The 22,124-nt window shown below is 40.5% G+C and overlaps 1 pseudogene; it reads left to right on the top strand.

Moving 5' to 3' along the window:
* The first annotated feature begins 645 nt into the window (after positions 1-645).
* LOC137240296 (uncharacterized) lies at positions 646-20,025 on the top strand (annotated as a pseudogene).
* The last annotated feature ends 2,099 nt before the right edge of the window (positions 20,026-22,124 follow it).

The raw sequence follows: 22,124 nt of genomic DNA on the forward strand, positions 1-22,124 counted from the left end.
ATAAAAAAGTGAATTTGTACGGATGCGGGAGGTAGGTTGAACTGGCCGGTCCATGAGGACCTCACATAGACTGATTGAGTCCGTAGTGTTACCAGAAGTTTGTTTTAACGACCAAACTGAAAAACCCTATCAAAAACCAGGACCTATGTTATAAAATAACTTCGTCCTCTTGGCAAATACTAGAAGCTTCCTAGGACTTAAGCCACTTGCTGCTTCTAGATCTGACAGCTGTATCACTCCTAATAGCTGGAGTCTTAGCCTGGCAAGTGCAGGGCACGAGCACAGAACGTGCTCGATCGTTTCCTCCTCCAACCCGCACTTCATACACCTGCTATCACTGACCAAGCCTAATTTAAAGGCATGTGACGCCAGAAGGCAGTGTCCAGTCAGAATACCCGTCATGAGTCTACAGTCCTCTCTTTTTAATGATAGAAGCAACTGTGTTAGTCTAAGGTTGTAAGACCTACACATAATCTTCGACACTTTACAGCCCCGCGCTTGAACCCACGCCTTTTCTGCTTGGTCGATCATGTGCACCTCTCGCCTTCGCTTAATCTCGCCCAATCTAATTGGGACGTCTACGGAGCAAGCTTCAAGGGATGCGCCCTTTTTAGCTAATTCGTCCGCTTTTTCATTCCCGGACGGATGCGGGAGATGCATAAGACTTTGAGGTTATTGGAAGAGGAATTACCGATGGGTTATTGCGAAGAATTCGATGAAATCAAGTCGGTGTTAGTATATTGCCACAAGCATGTCAAGCAGTTCGCTAAAGTGCATTTCCGGGAGGGTAATGACTTATTCACCACTGAGCTTGTACGACGGCTGCAGCAGTCACTAATCGCCAAGAAATTGATGGGTGCTGAAGATACGAAGTTTTTGCCTAAAACGCAGCAAAGGTTGCGCAAAGTAATGATGGTCTTATTTTCTAACATCGATGCTACATATAAGTATAATTTACGTGAGGATCCAGCAATAGCACATGTTTTGGTGCAATGTCCATTGCTGCCCAAATTCTTGCTGGTAACCCTTGTTTGGAACTACAATTGGATCAAAATTTCGCTGAAGCTCTCTCTTATACACCTTATTGGTTTGCTTTTTATTATTTCGAAACTGCAGCTGATACTTTGAAGTGCATAGCCGATCCTTATTATGTTTTGGAGTAAGTTGAGCCATTAATACGTGCGTTACTTTTGAGTATAGCACGTTCGGAATATCGCAAACTCGATAGGGGACAAGAAAATAATCTATAGCAAGTTGTGTGATTCTGCTGTGAACTTGTTAAAACAATTTTATACATTCGACGCAGACAATTTTTAATTCTTTCGCTATACCGGCTTTGCCTCAAGGCACATACTACAGATTTCTTTATTTGCATTTGATTTATTTGAATTGTCTCAACCGACCGCTAAAAACACCATTGATTTTGATAAATATGAAGTTTGTCGAGAGCTATGTCCACCAGTGCCGAATGCCGCTGAATCAAAGTCATCAGCAATTAAAAACAAGTAAGGAAGGCTAAGTTCGGGTGTAACCGAACATTACATACTCAGTTGAGAGCTATGGAGACAAAATAAGGAAAATGAACCTGGGGTAACCCTGGAATGTGGTTGTATGACATGTGTATCAAATGAAAGGTATTATAGAGTATTTTAAGAGAGAGTAGGCCATAGTTCTATGGATGGACGCCATTTAGGGATATCGCCATAAAGGTGGACCAGGGCTGACTCTAGAATTTGTTTGTACGATATGGGTATCAAATGAAAGGTGTTACTGAGCATTTTAAGAGGGAGTGGGCCTGAGGTCTATCGGTGGACGCCTTTTCGAGATGTCCCCATTAAGGTGGACCAGGGGTGACTCTAGAATGTGTTTGTACGATATGGGTATCAAATGAAAGGTGGTAATGAGTATTTTAAAAGGGAATGGGCTTTAGTTCTATAGGTGAACGCCTTTTCGAGAAATCGCCATAAAGGTGGACCAGGGGTGACTCTAGAATATGTTTGTACGATATGGGTATCAAATGAAAGCTGTTAATGAGTATTTTGAAAAGGAGTGATCCTTAGTTCCATAGGTGGACGCCGTTTCGAGATATCGCCATAAAGGTGGACCAGGGGTGTCTCTAGAATGTGTTTGTACGATATGGGAATAAAATGAAAGGTGTTACTGAGCATTTTAAGAGGGAGTGGGCATTAGGTCTATAGGTGGACGCCTTTTCGAGATATCGCCATTAGGGTGGGCCAGGGGTGACTCTAGAATGTTTGTACGATATGGGTATCAAACGAAAAGTGTTACTGAGCATTTTAAGAGGGAGTGGGCATTAGGTCTATAGGTGGACGCCTTTTCGAAATGTCGCCATTAGGGTGGGCCAGGGGTGACTCTAGAATGTGTTTGTATGATATGGGTATCAAATGAAAGATGGTAATGAGTATTTTAAAAGGGAGTAATCCTTAGTTCTATAGGTGGACGCCTTTTCGAGATATCGCCATAAAGGTGGACCAAGGGTGACTCTAGAATGTTTGTACGATATGGGTATCAAACGAAAGGTGTTTCTGAGCATTTTAAGAGGGAGTGGGCATGAGGTCTATATGTGGACGCCTTTTCGAGATATCGTCATTAGGGTGGGCCAGGGGTGACTCTAGAATGTGTTTGTACGATATGGGCATCAAACGAAAGGTGCTACTGAGCATTTTAAGAGGGAGTGGGCACTAGGTCTATAGGTGGACGCCCTTTCGAGATTTCGCCATTAGGGTGGGCCAGGGGTGACTCTAGAATGTTTGTACGATATGGGTATCAAATGAAAGGTGTTACTGATCATTTTAAGAGGGAGTGGGCATTAGGTCTATAGGTGGACGCCCTTTCGAGATATCGCCATTAGGGTGGGCCAGGGGTGACTCTAGAATGTTTGTACGATATGGGTATCAAACGAAAGGTGTTACTGAGCATTTTAAGAGGGAGTGGGCATTAGGTCTATAGGTGGACGCCTTTTCGAAATGTCGCCATTAGGGTGGGCCAGGGGTGACTCTAGAATGTGTTTGTATGATATGGGTATCAAATGAAAGATGGTAATGAGTATTTTAAAAGGGAGTAATCTTAGTTCTATAGGTGGACGCCTTTTCGAGATATCGCCATAAAGGTGGACCAAGGGTGACTCTAGAATGTTTGTACGATATGGGTATCAAACGAAAGGTGTTTCTGAGCATTTTAAGAGGGAGTGGGCATGAGGTCTATAGGTGGACGCCTTTTCGAGATATCGCCATTAGGGTGGGCCAGGGGTGACTCTAGAATGTTTGTACGATATGGGTATCAAACGAAAAGTGTTACTGAGCATTTTAAGAGGGAGTGGGCATTAGGTCTATAGGTGGACGCCTTTTCGAAATGTCGCCATTAGGGTGGGCCAAGGGTGACTCCAGAATGTGTTTGTACGATATGGGTATCAAATGAAAGGTGTTACTGAGCATTTTAAGAGGAAGTGGGCATTAGGTCTATAGGTGGACGCCCTTTCGAGATATCGCCATTAGGGTGTGCCAGGGGTGACTCTAGAATGTTTGTACGATATGGGTATCAAACGAAAGGTGTTACTGAGCATTTTAAGAGGGAGTGAGCATTAGGTCTATAAGTGGACGCCTTTTAAAGATATCGCCATTAGGGTGGGCCAGGGGTGACTATAGAATGTTTGTACGATATGGGTATCAAACGAAAGGTGTTACTGAGCATTTTAAGAGGGAGTGGGTATTAGGTATATAGGTGGACGCCTTTTCGAGATATCGCCATTAGGGTGGGACAGGGGTGACTCTAGTATGTGTTTGTACGATACGGATATCAAATTAAAGGTATTAATGAGGGTTTTAAAAGCGAGTGGCCCTTAGATGTATATGTGAAGGCGTTCTCGCGATATCGACCAAAATGTGGACCAGGTGATCCAGAAAATCATCTGTCGGGTACTGCTAATTTATTTATATATGCAATACCACTAACAGTATTCCTGCCAAGATTCCAAGGGCTGTTGATTTCGCCTTGTAGAACTTTTTCATTTTCTTCTACTTAATATGGTAGGTGTCACACCCATTTTACAAAGTTTTTTCCAAAGTTATATTTTGCGTCTATAAACCAATCCAGTTACCATGTTTCATCCCTTTTTTCGTATTTGGTATAGAATTATGGCATTTTTTTCATTTTTCGTAATTTTCGATATCGATAAAGTGGGCGTGGTTATGGTCGGATTTCGGCCATTTTTTATACCAAGTTAAAGTGAGTTCAGATAAGTACGTGGGCTTAGTTTAGTAAAGATATATCGGATTTTGCTCAAGTTATTGTGTTAACGGCCGAGCGGAAGGACAGACGGTGGACTGTGTATAAAAACTGGGCGTGACTTCCACCGATTTCACCCATTTTCACAGAGAACAGTTACCGTCATAGAATCTATGCTCCTACCAAATTTGAGAAGGATTGGTAAATTTTTGTTCGACTTATGGCAATAAAAGTATTCTAGACAAACTAAATGAAAATGGGCGGAGCCACGCCCATTTTGAAATTTTCTTTTATTTTTGTATTTTGTTGCATCATATCATTACTGGAGTTGAATTTTGACTTAATTTACTTATATACAGTAAAGATATTAAATTTTTTGTTAAAATTTGAATTAAAAAAATTTTTTTTTTAAAAAGTGGGCGTGTTCTTCATCCAATTTTGCTAATTTTTTTTAGCACATATATAGTAATAGTAGTAACGTTCCTGCCAAATTTCATCATGACATCTTCAACGACTGCCAAATTACAGCTTGCAAAACTTTTAAATTACCTTCTTGTAAAAGTGGGCGGTGCCACGCCCATTGTCCAAAATCTTACTAATTTTCTATTCTACGTCATAACGTCAACCTATCTACCAAGTTTCGTCGCTTTATCTGTCTTTTGTAATGAATTATCGCACTTTTTCGGTTTTTCGAAATTTTCGATATCGAAAAAGTGGGCGTGGTTATAGTCCGATATCGTTCATTTTAAATAGCGATCTGAGATGAGTGCTCAGGAATCTACATACCAAATTTCATCAAGATACCTCAAAATTTACTCAAGTTATCGTGTTAACGGACGGACGGACGGACGGACATGGCTCAATCAAATTTTTATTCGATCCTGATTATTTTGATATATGGAAGTCTATATCTATCTCGATTCCTTTATATATGTACAACCAACCGTTATCCAATCAAACTTAATATACTCTGTGAGCTCTGCTCAACTGAGTATAATTATAAAGGCTTTACTCAATTCATTGCAATACAACATAATGTTAGTTAAATTCTATGAAGTTATGTATTGGGTAGAGGTGGGCATTACACCCACCACAATCCTACAGCAAGCTATCGGTGAAATTATATACAATTGGTGAACGTATGCACGCAAATCCACAGCTGATGTGGCAGCGCAATGGAATATGCTAGCAATTAAACCGAAAACATTGGAAGGGACAATCGAAAGTTCTAAATTAGGTGACATTCTGCGCGATTTGGACGAGAAATCCTCTCCACAGCATATTGGGAAAGCATGGTTCGCTGAATTATTCAACCGCACAATTGCGCACGGTAATGAAGAATGTTTAGATTCTATAAAAAAAATATTACACTTATTAGACCTGAAAATTGTCAAGAAGCCTTGGATTTTAGAACACAATCTTCACAGCTACGAATGGCAAGCTAGGGAAGATGAGGACTTGGCAGAAGCGGAAAATGAGGATGACGCGAGATGGTGGAGAAGAAGCAACTTAAAGGAAAATGCAAATAGATCGCATTGAATTTGAGCAATTCGATTCAATTACTCTTAGGCTTAAACAATTTGAAAGCTGAGGACATATTGCATTTACTGACATACCAAATGAAGATATGTGGTAAATCTGTAAATATTTGTTGTCACGATGAGATGGACTATCACAGGCGTGTTACTGAATTCTTTAACAAATATGCCACTTCATTTGACTTTCAACAATTTCTTGTACTTGCTTTGACAATCCAACACAACTTTGGTCGGATTTTTTTTGATTGTGCCTGCCATAATTTAGAACATGTGCGAAATGTTGTACTACCGCAACAATCTCGTCCTTTCTCCAATGACTACTTTAACGAATTACTCGCCACTGCTAGGCATGATCAGGAAAAAATTGCAACAAAACTACTTCGCTCCATAACTTTGTGAAATTTATTTTGTTTTTATCATCCTTCGCGCAAAACTGAATTCCTAAAACAGTTTATGAACAAGAATGTTAATGAGATCTTGGATACGCAATCATTTGGTAATTGGTTACCAATCATAAAGGAATTAAATCTTATTTCTATATATGGTGGAATTCATTCGAATCAGCCATTGGCGTTTGGTGAAGTAACGGCACCCGTGCTTTGAATGGGTGGGCAAAATGGATAAGGTATGTTGGGATCTCATGACATACACGGCTGAACGGGATGAAGTGGTGCGTGAATGTATAATGGTTCATCAATTGCAGGTATTAATTTTGACTTTTGTGCCTCACTGAAGCTAATTGACTCGATAACATTTTCTGCACAAGATGTAATTTAAGACAACATCCAGCTGAGGGAAATCCTGAAGAAGTGAATTACGAGGTGAACGAGTCCTTGTTACAGGTATGCGAGCACTTTGTTCAGCTGCATGTAATAGAAGTTACTTTTAAATTAACAATTCCAACCGTTTCCGTTACAGCGCATCGCTTGATTTCAAGTAATCTTTCAGAAGCAGCGTAAGCACCTGTCCTTTCTCAGAATTCTCCGACATCGATGGCGATTTTTTTGGTCGTTTAATCACCTTTTACTATAACACCACAAATCAAAGTTTATCTAAAACGGTGTAACAAATTCCACGGATTGTGCGCATTGAACGTTGGCTGTGGACGCAGCCGTGACACTTATCGGAGGTGAAAGTGGTATGTGTTTTTATGTATTTTTCTTAATAGTGACCGCGGTGTGGCAATCTTATTTATATACATTAAACTTTAATAAACACGAATATAATGAGAGACCATGTCTCGTAATCGAACTATCAATACACTTATTTTTGTGCTTTTTATTGGCGCTGCCCTGGTCCCAAAGTGCAGGTCATCTTTTAGCTGTCAGGGTGCTACAGTTCTCACACAAGAGGCTCATATTGCAGACGGTTCCTTAAAATGTGGAAATAGCGTTGAACATAATTTTCTTGAATTTCCCTACATGTGAATGCGATTGGGTTACTTTTTTTTGACTAACTAATGAGTTCTTATACCATTGAACATAAGAGATAACCACTGAAACATATCAATACTTTAATGACCGAAAACTGACTATAGTTTTCAATAATCTTTGGAATCATATGCGAATCGAAGATTGTTTACTTTAGATGATCAACAATTTTTAATCGCGTTTCATTCAGCCTACGGAATCTTTTCTGATTATCTTTGTTGACTGAATAATGAGTATTCCACTTGTTAAACCAGGTAAAGGTTCATTGAAGATCTTATTTTTATGAGAGAGGAAGAGTAAATGCATGATAATCGTATTCGAAGTCATGCATAAACCTCAAAAAAGCGATTGAAATATGGTCTCGAATGTGATCTGAAAATGACTGTGAACAGCAGTCAAACATCACTCCCAAACAATTAGCGTTCACGGTGACAATGATCTCAATTGTGAATAAAGCGGTTCGAAATATGGATCATAAATGATTACTTAAGAATAATCACTTTTGTCTTTATTTTTTGAATCGAAAATCCCTTTTAAATTTGATCGTGATTAATCATCTTGGGGCATGATGTTTGAATATTTTTGGAGTCGCTGGTTATTCTGTTGACGATAGGAATAAATTTCTTTGGCGGCGAGGGGGGGGGGGGGGGGGGGGGGGGGAGTAATAGTTATAAACGGGTGAGAGTTACAGGTCTCCCTCAACCTCACTGGAGGGTGGTAGTAGGACCAATTTCGTGAATGGTCTGGTGGTTTGCCCCCTTGCCGTATCCAGTTCGACGACTCGCACTCGGTTATGGGGACCATAGTGAAGGTTGGCTATCCGACCTAGTCTCCATTCGTTGGGGGGCAGATTATCCTCCTTAATGACGACTAGGTCTCCCTGTTTAAGGTTTGATTGTGGATGCTTCCACTTAACGCGCTTCTGCAATTCGGTGAGATACTCCGTTTTCCACCGTTTGCCGAAGGTTTGATGCAGCGCCTTAAGTTTTTCCCATCGATTGACGAGTGATGCGCGATTCTCGCTGACGTCAATCTCGGGTGGCGCTCCCCCGACTAGGAAGTGCCCGGGGGTAAGTGGCTCCAGGTTGGACGGGTCATTTGAAGATGGGCTCAGGGGTCGGGAGTTCTGACAGGATTCAGTCCTACACAGGAGGGTGCTAAACTCCTCGAGAGTAAATTTATGATCCGATGCGATCCTTTTGAAATGAGTATTGAAACTCTTGACTCCCGCTTCCCACAACCCGCCCATATGAGGAGCAGCTGCTGGTATGGAATGCCATGTCAGGGTTTGGTGGGCATATTAGAGAGGTTTGGTCGCGCGCATCAACGAGGAATGCCTTGAACTCTGAGCGGAGAGCCCACGAAGCACCGAAAAAGTTCGTCCCGTTGTCGGAAAAGAGGTTTTTAGGGCATCCCGGTCTGGCGACAAACCGAGTAAATGCTGCTAGAAACGCGGCGGTGCTGAGGTCGCTAGTAGCCTTTAAGTGGATCGCCTTAGTCGCAAAGCAGACGAATATGCAGACGTAACCCTTGGACATGCGGCATCCTCGTCCGCTGTAAGACTTGATGTCAAACGGTCCGGCAAAATCCACCCCGGTGTTGGTAAATGCCCGAGGAAAGGTAGTGCGTTCCGCAGAGAGAATTCTCATGAGTTGCGTCGGGGAACGTTTGGGGAATTGCGTACAGGCCTTGCAGTTGTGAATGATGGATCGGATCATGTTTTTGACCCGAGGTATCCAATACTGCGTGTGTAGGAGCTGCAGAATTAGTTGGTTTCCGCCATGTATGGAAATGGTGTGGACAAACTGGACTAGGAGACGGGTGAGTCGGCAGGCGTAAGGGAGGATTATCGGGTGACGCTGGTCGACGGGAACGTCCCTGGATGCGTTGAGACGACCCCCACCCGAAAGACATTATATTCGTCGATGAAGGGGTCTACAGAGAGGATCTCGCTTTTGGCCGCGATGGGTTTCCTAGTTCTTAGAGCGTTCATTTCCTCGGCATAGTAGTTAGTTTGGGATATCCTTAAGATACGGCTAGTCGTAGCTTTGATTTTGTCGGGCGCGATCTGGTGAGACTCTGCTTTAAAGGACGCTTTAGTTTTTGGATGAGTTCTATTCGGCAACGCCCTTGATAGATCGGAAAACCGATCGAGAATATCCTCGCTATTGTTGATCTTCGTTGCTGCATGCACTTGTACTCGTTTTTCTTCGATGTTTGTGTGGTACTCCTGTTCGCCTTGAGATGGCCATTTCGCGTTGCCTTCTTGCAGCCAAGAAAATCCCTGCCACCACAAAGAGTTGTCGACTAGGTCCGTGGCTGGAAGTACTCTGCTGGCTAAGTCCGCTGGATTTGATGCGGAGTCGACATGATGCCAAGCTTTAGTTCCTACCTTCTCCACGATATTTGTCACCCTGTGAGCTACAAATGTTGACCAGGAACAAGGGGGTTTTCGAATCCATGCTAGGACGACGGTCGAGTCTGTCCATAGGTGAATGTTAAATGTGCCTAAGTTCAGGTTTTCCATCACAGTTTCCAAAGTTTCAGCCAGCAAGACGGCACCGCATAACTCCAATCTGTTGTTTTTACTGTTTACTTTTTTTGCCATGAGTAGACTAACGTAGATCCTATCGTTGATCTTACCTCCCACGTAAACCGTAGCCGCGTAGACTTTTTCGGACACGTCACAGAAGCCGTGAATTTCTATATCGTTGGTTGGGGTGAAGTGCACCCACCGAGGTATACGAATCCGGTTAATGGCGGGGTACTCCTGCGTAAAGGTTTGCAAACGTGATTGTGGATACCGGTTCATCCCAATTCGTCCCCTCCAGCCAAATGTTCTGCATTAATATCTTGGCTACGATGATAACTGGAGCGAGCCAGCCTAAAGGGTCGAAGAGTTTGGCGATGGCAGATAGGATCGCCCTCTTTGTTAAGATGTCCTGGTTTTCGATTGGTTTCGCTGTGAAATAAAGGTAGTCGGAATGCGCGTTCCAACGGATGCCTAGGGTTTTTACCATGCTCGCATCCTCGAACTCCAGAAAGTCTTCCGTAAGCCTCTGAGGTTTGGGTATTCCCTGTAGTATTCTACTGCAATTAGAGGTCAATTTTCGCAGAGGGAGTCCTGCTGACTTTAATGCAGCTGTGATTTCATCGCGAGCAGTGATTGCTGCCTCGATGCTATGCCTCCCTGCAAGGACGTCATCGACGTACATACTGTTTCGCAAGATGTGCGCTGCGATTGGCAGCGATGCCTCGACGTCATCTGCAAGTTGATGTAGGTGTCTTATCGCTAGATAGGGGGCAGAGTTGACCCCAAAGGCTACCGTTTTGGGTTCGTAAATACTGATAGGGTCACCTGCTTTGAGACGAAAAACTATTCTTTAGTATTGGGTTTGGTTTTCTTGTATCCAGATCTGCCTGTACATCTTCTCAATGTCGCTGTTGAAGACGTACTTGTAGAATCTCCATCGGAGAAGTATTGTTAATTCGGCTTGAAGTATTGGGCCGGTGTGTAGAATATCGTTCAGGCTCGTGCCGTTGGATGTCGGGCACGACGCGTTGAACACGACCCTCACTTTAGTCGTTGTACTTTCCTCTTTGATAACCGCATGATGCGGTAAGAAGTAGAAATCAGTTGATTGGAGGGGACTACGGTGTGCACCCTGGACATGTGCCCTAATGTGCCATATTCTGTCATTACCCTGTTGTATTCCGTCTGTAGGGCCGGTGTCTTGGCTAGGCGTGTCTCGTTCCGATAGAACTGAGAGCAGACGCTCTTAAGAGATGGGCCCAAACAGAGGGTTTTTGGGAAGTCTTGTTTGAAGGGAAGGGCGAAGGTGTACCTCCCATCAGAGTTCCTATCCGTTGTGGTTTTATATAGTGCCTCGCAATAGGCATTATCTTCGGTCAGGACCTTTTTTGTCGGTATGTTTTCAATTTCCCAGAAAGCGGTTAGTTGCTTGTCTAAGCTTATTTCATTGAAAAAGGACACCCGTGTATTGATTGGGTGAGGTGCTTCTGCACGACCGGTTAAAATCCAACCAAAACGGTTTCTTGGGCAGGAAGCGTATTTAGAACGTTCTTCCGTATACCGTTTGGTATTATCTGGGGATAAATGTCACCTCCCAGTATGAGGTCGACTGGTTCAGTAATGAAGAACCTTTTATCCGCCAGAATTTAATCAGGGAACGCTTGCCGAGTCGTTGCGCTGACTTCGCAAGTCGGAAGGTCTCCTGTTAATTGAGGTAGGACTAGGACCACTGTATCGATGCTTACTAAGGGATCTGTAAGCGAACCTAAGTTAATCGAGCACGATTCTTTCACCTGCGCCGATAGCGTATTGTTTATTCCCAACACTTGCACATGCAAACGTTTGGATGGCAGGTTTATTCTCTTCTTGAGTCTCTCAGTTATGAAAGAGCACTAGGACCCAGAGTCTATCAGCGCTCTGGCGGAAAATTTCACTCCGTTGTAGTGTATATTAACCCGCGCTGTTCCTAATAACACCCTTTAGTTGTGTTAGCATGACACGAAGTGACGTTGTTAGCATTATCTTGCCTTTTTTCAGACTCCATCCTTGCCCTCGCCTGCTGTGAGGTTGAAGGTGTGTTGCCAGTGGCGTTTTGAGTCCACCTTTGAGGAGTTGTCTTTGGTTGTGCTGTCGGAAGATGGAGTAAGGTGTTGTGCCTTGCGTGGTACGTGCTGCAATTGAATGGGCTAGTGCAGCGTATCACGGTGTGTCCACCCGAAAGACAATTCAGACAATATTGCTTTTTACAAACTCTATTTTCCCTGACGTAGACAACCTACGGAATTTTTGGCAATTTCGTAATTTGTGCTCCGTACTGTTGCACATCTTACGTGCCGATTTTGGTACGCTGGCTTGGTAAACCCCAAGTTTTGTTGAATTTTCCTTGAATTTTGACTTTTGTGCGCTTTTGTAGTTTTGTTACTCCTGAGGTCAGAAATTGTATCTAATGTTTGGAAGCGATTGGACAGGAATTTGTGCATATCCTCCCATTTCGGTATATCGGTTTTTCTTTCCACGGTCTGCTCCCAAAGCGCTAAGGTAGATTCGGGGAGTTTTGTTGAACACAAGTACGTTATAATTGCATCCCAATTTGTGATGTCAATATTATGACATTGTAGCGCAGAGATGCAATTGTTTATTTCCCGTTGCAATTTTTTGATTGAGGTTCCACACTCCTGTTCGACTGCCGTCAGATTAAATAAGAGTTTAAGTTGGGTGTTTACTAGGATTATTTTCATATCTGTCGCTTAAGTTTTTCCAGGCGGTTGCAACCTCCTCGTTTGTTATCGACCACCTGCCCATTATTTCTTTTGCCTCTCCTGCGTTTTTTGTTTGAGATAGTATAATTTCTCGACATCTTTCAGATCGGTATTGTGGATGTAAATGGCCGTGAACATATCTCTAAAGGCTGGCCAAGAAAGGTAGTCGCCTTTAAATACATCGGTGTCGCAAGGCGGCAGCCGCATTTTATGTCCACGGCGCGAAGAGTCTTCATCCTTTGCTTCATCTCTTGCCGGCTGTGGGGTGATAGCTTAGACTTCAGCCGCCACAGCAGACATGCATTGCAGGTAGCATGCGAAGCAACTTTTATTTTTTCTTCTTAGCGAGCTGAGTTCCTCTTTGGACAGCTCAGGATTGCTGAGGAGACCTTCATATGTAGACTTGGTCTTCTTCCATAGTGCCCTTAGCTCCTCTTGCAGTAGTGCAAGGGGGTGCTTGTTCCGGGATTCGGCCGGGGTGGAGTTGAAATCTTGTTCAAACTCTACTATGAAATCAGCCAATCTAGTATAAGTCTCCACTGATTTTATTAATTTGAATATCTTGTTTCTTTAAAGGTGTCGAGCTTGGAGGTAAACGAGAGGCGTTGGTGTATATGCAACCGCAGCAAAAACTATAAGTGTTTTTTTTTTTTTTGAGTGGTACAGCTATCAATCCTGCTGAGATTGAATTGTGTCTAAGTTGAATCCTTAAAAACACATGGATTGAAATTCTGATCTGGTTGAATGTGTTAACACAGATAGAAATCCGTATGTGAATTTAGTGCGATAAGCAAAAATAAGATAGCTATGTAAACCACAGATAGAAATCCTGACGAGGATTTAGTGTGTATAAACTGATATAAAATACAGATTGAAATCCTGAGGAGGATTTATTGTGTATGTAGTGATATGCAGCACAGATAGAAATCCTGAAGAGGATTTAATGTGTATCAGGTGATATTAAAACACAGAAAGAAATCCTGACGAGGATTTAATATGTCTACAGTGATGTGCAATGCAGAGAAGAGAATCGTCTGCAAATATTTAATGTGTCTAAGGTGTGATAGACACAGAAATATTTTCCAAAAATTTAGCGTGTCTAAAAAAAGGTTTTAAAACGCAGATGGTAATCCCGATGTGGATATAGTGTGTCAACCTCGAGATTTAAAACACAAATCGAAATCCCTATGTGAATTTAATGTGTGTAACCTAGAAATTTGAACCAGAGATAGAAATCCCGACGAGGATTTAATGGGTATACCTAGTGATGTGAAACACAGATAGAAATCCTGACGAGGATTTAATGTGTATACAAAAAGTGTGATGTGAACGCTGATGAGTATTCCCGAGTAGCCAACCAGGGTATCTTTCCTAATATAAATAAGAAAATATACTTGTTTATCCAACTTAATGTGGAAAATTACACTTTTAATTATTTATTATAAAAACGCTGAAAAAATACAGCTATATAATATAAAGTGATATAGATTAATTGTGTGATTAAGCCACTAGCCACCCAACGTAGTGATACTTTTTTTGGCTTTTGGTATTATTTCAGCTCGCAAACTGATTAATAAAGTGAACTCTGTGATAGATAAGCTAAGGCTATCAACCAAGCGAAAATATGGTTCCTGCAGCAAGTTTTTGTCAACGTATGTGACGACGAGAGGGTACAACACAGTGCAGTGATGAGTGTGTGAAAAAAAAAAACTAAAAAAAAATCACTGACTGTCTGCTTTGAGCGGTGTCGGGTAATCCTTACCACTGGTGGGGGAATTACCCGATCGTCAAAAGGCGTTGTGTGCTTGGTAAACACGAAATCTATCAATTTCATTTGCTTTGCCTTGTATCAATCACTGAGTGATTGAGTTTGTGCAACCAAGCAAAGCGAGTCCTTGATCGGCGCTGTGATGTGATTATGAATGTGATGATGCTATTGACGGATTGTATGTGATGTGATCTCGATGTTAATGGACTGTATGTGATGTTGATGAGTGGACTGTTTGATGTTGTGATACCGATGTATGCTACTGTTGATGTGATGCTAATGGACTGTGTTTGATGATATGATTTCGATGTGATGAATCGACTGTATGTGTGTGTGTGTGATAACGATTTGCCAAAAATGTTGTGCTAGTTGGTTTTCTCGTCGGATTTTGATGATTTTAATGTTTATTATAATAACCTCTTTCTTGATAAATAATTTTCAATTCTTCAGCCGCTGATTCTTTTCGATAATTCACCTATGTTGTCTTCCAAAATGTTTGTTTTCTCAGCGCGTAAGGACCAATGTTTTGCGGGGGGAAGTTGGCACCCGGGTCGTGGGGCGCGATCGCACGCAAATAAAAAGAAAATTAAGAAAAGAATTACCAACGAGTAATGACAAATTTATTCACTTTATAAGCAATATAAATTCTTATCTGTCTTTATTATAAATAGAGGAATTACTGCATAAAACAATTCGAAATTCAATGTTCTAAAAAATGTTTAATTACACATTCGTGCACGGAATAAATTATAATTCAACCAACAAGATTTTTTATTATACTCAGTTGAGCAGAGCTCACAGAGTATATTAAGTTTGATTGGATAACGGTTGGTTGTACATATATAAACGAATCGAGATAGATATAGACTTCCATATATCAAAATTATCAGGATCGAAAAAAATTTGATTGAGCCATGTCCGTCCGTCCGTCCGTCCGTTAACACGATAACTTGAGTAAATTTTGAGGTATCTTGACGAAATTTGGTATGTAGGTTCCTGAGCACTCATCTCAGATCGCTATTTAAAATGAATGAATGAATGATATCGGACTATGACCACGCCCACTTTTTCGATATCGAAAATTTCGAAAAACCGAAAAAGTGCGATAATTCATTACAAAAGGCCGATACAGCGACGAAACTTGGTAGATGAGTTGAACTTATGACGCAGAATAGAAAATTAGTAAAATTTTGGACAATGGGCGTGGCACCGCCCACTTTTCAAAGAAGGTAATTTAAAATTTTGCAAGCTGTAATTTGGCAGTCGTTGAAGATATCATTATGAAATTTGGCAGGAACGTTACTCCTATTACTATATGTACGGTTAATAAAAATTAGCAAAATCGGAGAGGGACCACGCCCACTTTAAAAAAAAATTTTTTTTTTAAAGTAAAATTTTAACAAAAAATTTAATATCTTTACAGTATATAAGTAAATTATGTCAACATTCAACTCCAGTAATGATATGGTGCAACAAAATACAAAAATAAAAGAAAATTTCAAAATGGGCGTGGCTCCGCCCTTTTTCATTTAAGTTGTCTAGGATACTTTTAACGCCATAAGTCGAACAAAAATTAACCAATCCTTTTGAAATATGGTAGGGGCATAGATTTTATGACGTTAACTGTTTTCTGTGAAATTGGGCGAAATCGGTTGATGCCACGCCCAGTTTTTATACACAGTCGTCCGTCTGTCCTTCCGCATGGCCGTTAACACGATAACTTGAGCAAAAGTCGACATATCTTTAATGAACTTAGTTCACGTCCTTACTTGAACTCACTTTATCTTGGTATGAAAAATGAACGAAATCCGACAATGACCACGCCCACTTTTTCGATATCGAAAATTACGAAAAATGAAAAAAATGCCATAATTCTATACCAAATACGAAAAAAGGGATGAAACATGGTAAGGTAATTGGATTGTTTTATTGACGCGAAATATAACTTTAGAAAAAACTTTATAAAATGGTTGTGACACCTACCATATTAAGTAGAAGAAAATGAAAAAGTTCTGCAGGGCGAAACAAAAAACACTTAAAATCTTGGCAGGTATTACATATATAAATAAATTAGCGGTATCCAGCAGATGATGTTCTGAGTCACCCTGGTCCACATTTTGGTCGATATCTGGAAAAGGCGTCCACCTATAGAACTAAGGCCCACTCCCTTTAAAAATACTAATTAACACCTTTCATTTGATACCCATATCGTACAAACACATTCTAGAGTCACCCCTGGTCCACTTTTATGGCGATATTTTGAAACGGCGTCCACTTATAGAACTAAGGCCCACTCCCTTTTAAAATACTCATTAACACCATTCGTTTGATGCCCATATTGTACAAACAAATTCTAGGGTCGCCCCTGGTCCACCTTTGTGGCGATATCTCGAAACGGCGTCCACCTATGGAACTAAGGATTACTCCCTTTTAAAATGCTCATTAACACCTTTCATTTGATACCCATATTGTACAAACAAATTCTATGGTCACCCCTGGTCCACCTTTATGGCGATATCTCGAAACGGCGTTCACCTATGGAACTAAGGATTACTCCCTTTTAAAATACTCATTAACACCTTTCATTTGATACCCATATCGTACAAACACATTCTAGAGTCACCCCTGGTCCACTTTTATGGCGATATTTTGAAACGGCGTCCACTTATAGAACTAAGGCCCACTCCCTTTTAAAATACTCATTAACACCATTCGTTTGATGCCCATATCGTACAAACGCATTCTAGAGTCACCCCATGTCCACCTTTATGGCGATATCTCGAAAAGGCGACCACCTATACAACAACCACCACTCCCTTTTAAAACCCTCATTAATACCTTTAATTTGATACCCATATCGTACAAACACATTCTAGAGTCACCCCTGGTCCACCTTTATGGCGATATTTCGAAACAGCATCCACCTATAGAACTAAGGCCCACTCCCTTTTAAAATACTCATTAACACCATTCGTTTGATGCCCATATTGTACAAACAAATTCTAGGGTCGCCCCTGGTCCACCTTTGTGGCGATATCTCGAAACGGCGTCCACCTATGGAACTAAGGATTACTCCCTTTTAAAATACTCATTAACACCTTTCATTTGATACCCATATTGTACAAACAAATTCTATGGTCACCCCTGGTCCACCTTTATGGCGATATCTCGAAACGGCGTCCACCTATACAACAACCACCACTCCCTTTTAAAACCCTCATTAATACCTTTAATTTGATACCCATATCGTACAAACACATTCTAGAGTCACCCCTGGTCCACCTTTATGGCGATATTTCGAAACGGCATCCACCTATAGAACTAAGGCCCACTCCCTTTTAAAATACTCATTAACACCATTCGTTTGATGCCCATATTGTACAAACAAATTCTAGGGTCGCCCCTGGTCCACCTTTGTGGCGATATCTCGAAACGGCGTCCACCTATGGAACTAAGGATTACTCCCTTTTAAAATGCTCATTAACACCTTTCATTTGATACCCATATTGTACAAACAAATTCTATGGTCACCCCTGGTCCACCTTTATGGCGATATCTCGAAACGGCGTTCACCTATGGAACTAAGGATTACTCCCTTTTAAAATACTCATTAACACCTTTCATTTGATACCCATATCGTACAAACGCATTCTAGAGTCACCCCTGGTCCACCTTTGTGGCGATATCTCGAAACGGCGTCCACCCATGGAACTAAGGATTACTCCCTTTTAAAATACTCATTAACACCTTTCATTTGATACCCATATCTTACAAACGCATTCTAGAGTCACCCCTGGTCCACCTTTATGGCGATATCTCGAAAAGGCGACCACCTATACAACAACCACCACTCCCTTTTAAAACCCTCATTAATACCTTTAATTTGATACCCATATCGTACAAATGCATGCTAGAGTCAACCCTGATCCACCTTTATGGCTATATCCCTAAATGGCGTCCACCTATAGAACTATGGCCCACTCCCTCATAAAATACTCTTTAATGCCTTTCATTTGATACCTATGTCATACAAACACATTCCAGGGTTTCCCTCGGTTCATTTTCCTACATGGTTATTTTCCCTTATGCTGTCACCATAGCTCTCAACTGAGTATGTAATGTTCGGTTACACCCGAACTTAACCTTCCTTACTTGTTTTTTTATTTATTTAAAGAGAAACAACTATAAATAGTTATTACACTGTGTAAAGCACTGGCTGCCAGGGCCATCGGCAACCAACAAGATATATTGCAATATTAATGCAAGTGCAAATTGTTAAAATATAAACAATTTACACTTGGCAATTCAAAGTTTAAAAATTTACACTTGTGAAATCGGGAAAATTAATTATAACTCGAAAATGGAAAAGATGTTAGGAAACTCATCTGTGAGATAGCTGCTCGCTTTGGAACGTTCCAAAATAGAAGAAGGAGTCAAGCCGCGAAAAAGTCCGCGGCACCTGCCTATAGCTAACTTTCGTTGAGTTTTTCCCCTTCAAAGTTAGCTCTCGACTGGTGTTACCCGTTACCGGTATTAATAATAAAATAACTAATGCGCGTGTTGGCTGGTCCGAAATATTTGGGCTGGTGGCCTAAACAGCTATGGTTTCCATCTGATCCTCTTTGTTGGTTAAGTCAATAACTAAAATTTCAGTATGGAGAAATTTAATGCCTGGAAATGCAGATATAAGGGGTTTTGTATTTCAGCCAAAGATGGAAGGTCGCAATGTATTGTGTTTAGGCCAATAGCCCAAACTCTAAAACATATTCGGTCGCCCTCGCATTTGCTTTATATTATTTAACAGAGCCAGTCGAACCGTTTATGTTAACCATGCAAATAAACATCGCAGGAATAAATAAACAGTTCGACTGGCAAGCGGGCTTAACAAATTATGTTATTGTGCTTCTTGGATTTTTAACATCAACGTGTACGGACGTACCCCACCGGCGATTCCAGAATCATCAAAAAGGTAACCTACAAATATATCTATTAATTACTGTACTTAATCTCTATTTCGAATAAAGATATTTATATCCAAATTAAAATATTAATTCAAACCTTTCTTATTTTTCCGTCCTATTTCTTGACCGGCACCATCCCTGAGCTGTGGCCCGGCCAAAATATTGGTCTTCAATCAGTGTTTAAATATTATCAAACCAAAGTTTATATATTATCCGTGCTACCATATTGAGAGACATCAGTTATTACGATAGTACTTGGTATTTGAGGAGTTATTTGGTGAGAAGCTATTTGCGGCAACAACAACACAGAAATTTGGAACTGTCAAAGTTTATATATTATTGGTTTTGCGACCAGCAGAAACAACAACATAACTTCACATCTAAAAATAAAAGGCACGTGTTATTCAGTGTGCACAATTGTTAATTAAAAAACTAGTTAAAGTGAAGTGCGCAAGTGATTTTGTGGAAAAATAAAATACAAAGATTTTTGTACAAATAGCCCATTTGTCCATCAAATATTGCTTGCCGCCGACGGTAAATAATATTTGACACGGCTTAAAGGTCTTCGGTGTGGATTATCGCACACAAATATTTTTACAAAAGTGTTTGGGATTTTTTAATAGAGAAGTGCAAGTAGTTTTTTCAAAAATAAATTAATTCAATTTACATTTATATGACTTGCACTTCTCTGTTATTTACAGCCAACAACAACAACACTGCACTGTGTAATTAACCTCACAGTTGAATTAAAGAAAAAAATTTATATCACAAATATCACTTGGCCCCAGTAGTTTATTCACTATTAAATAGCAGAATTTAATTTGATTACAATACTTAGTGGACGGAACGTTTTTCCTCCGACTCTTGCGAAATTTTTCACTTTTTCCGGCAATTCAAATAATACTGTGCTATATACCGTGCCGGGTCGATTCGTGGGGAGGCAAAAAAATCGCCCATTGCTCTGTGAAAATCATATTCTAGGGATTGCTGTTTTTTTCATGTAAAGTGCAAAACCGGCGATTTTTTGAAATGTTTGTATGGTAAACCCCCTGGTGGTTCCAGGGGGTGTGCCACTGGCATCGGTGGGTCGGGCCTCCAAATTTAGTGGGGGTCGGTCATACATTTGGACTCGATTGAAGCACTCTGAATGGGTAAAAGTGGGATTTTTCAAAATTTGCCCTACCCAAAAGTTCGACCCAAATTGGGGGACACCAGAATTCGCTTTAGAGGTATGGTTCCTTCGGCAAAGTTTCTTATTTTGATCCCTAGAATACGATTTTCACAGAGCAATGAGCGATTTCTAAATCAACCCGCGCTATATATATTCATACACACAAGCACATAGTTGGTTGGCGAGCAATTACTTTTTGTTTTAACACGTACATATATTTATACGTATATATATATATTTCATACAGTCCACTGGTTTTTTACTCTGAATATTATTAAATTTGAGTTTTATTTGTTTCAAAATAAATATTTTACATGCGAAATTTTACTGTAAATTTATTAGAATTTTATTCAATTTGTTGGGTTCTTTTTGTTGGTGGAAAACGTTTTCTAATTTTTATATTAGCAAATTGGGTAATTCCACAGATTCTGTCTCTGTGTACGTAATTTTTTTTTTAAATCAATTGTTTCGATTTTTTTAATTTTCAATATGGAAGCATATAACCGCCTAGCTGACACAATTATTGAGTTCGACATCGAATTTTTAAGCATAGCCATTAGCTAACACTCCAAAATTTCGCTGGAAATTCAGCAGCAGGAGTTGAAATCGATGTGGGATAAAGCTAAAGAAGCTTTTGATGCGTTACTACAATCAAAAAATATATCTGAGAAGAATGTTACGGCAATTAGAATAAAAGATAAGTCGTGCTATACTTTTTTTGTGCGGTGTATGACAAAAATAAATGACCTGGCAGAAAAACTTGAGAAGGCAGAGAAGGAAAGCGATGCTGCCTTCACGCCACGCAATTTGCATTTAGCACCTTGTGATACTGATATATTTAAAGGTGATTATTTGTCATGGCCAACTTTTCGTGACATGTTCACGGCCATTTATATTCTAAATAAAAGCCTGTCGCCAGTACAAAAATTATACTATCTCATACAAAAAACCCAAGGGGAAGCCAGAGATATCGTTAAGAAATGCGAATTGACGAAAGATGGTTTTGATATAGCTTGGAAAAATTTGTGCGACAGGTATGAAAATAAAAGGATATTAGTCAACACCCAATTAAAGATTCTTTTCAACTTTCAGTCAGTTGAAACTGAATGCGGTAATTCCATAAAAAGATTACAAAGGGACATAAATAATTGCATATCCTCGTTAACGAGTCATCATATTGACATATCGAACTGGGATCCAATTATTACATACTTATGTTCAACTAAGCTTCCTGATGTGACCCTTTCGCTATGGGAACAGTCCGTAGAAAACAAGACAGAAATTTACAAGTGGGCGGATATGGACCGATTTCTGACAAATCGTTTTCAAACGTTAGAGTCAGTGTCAGGCTTAAGAGGTTTCAAAGAGTACAAAACCTTAAAAGGTACAAAACTCAAAGCAGGCCTCTGAACATCCCCCAAAGAAACTTGGCGCTTTCCAAGCAAGTGTAGCTAAAGACACTTGTAAAATGTGCCAAAGCAATGATAAAAAAATGTATGCGTGTTCAAATTTCAAAAATTTGAATGAAAGACTTGCTTTCATAAAAAGAAATCACTTCTGCCTAAACTGTCTGTCATCGGGGCATTCAGTGTCAAAATGCACAAGTGCGCACAATTGCAGCAACCGTCATTTAAAACATACTACCCTTCTGCATTTACAGACAAGTAAGGCAAAACCTACACAGGTAAATAATTCTTCAGATTTATCGGATGAGCAACC

Source organism: Eurosta solidaginis, chromosome 1 (assembly GCF_040869045.1).
Source record: "Eurosta solidaginis isolate ZX-2024a chromosome 1, ASM4086904v1, whole genome shotgun sequence".
Taxonomy (NCBI): domain Eukaryota; kingdom Metazoa; phylum Arthropoda; class Insecta; order Diptera; family Tephritidae; genus Eurosta; species Eurosta solidaginis.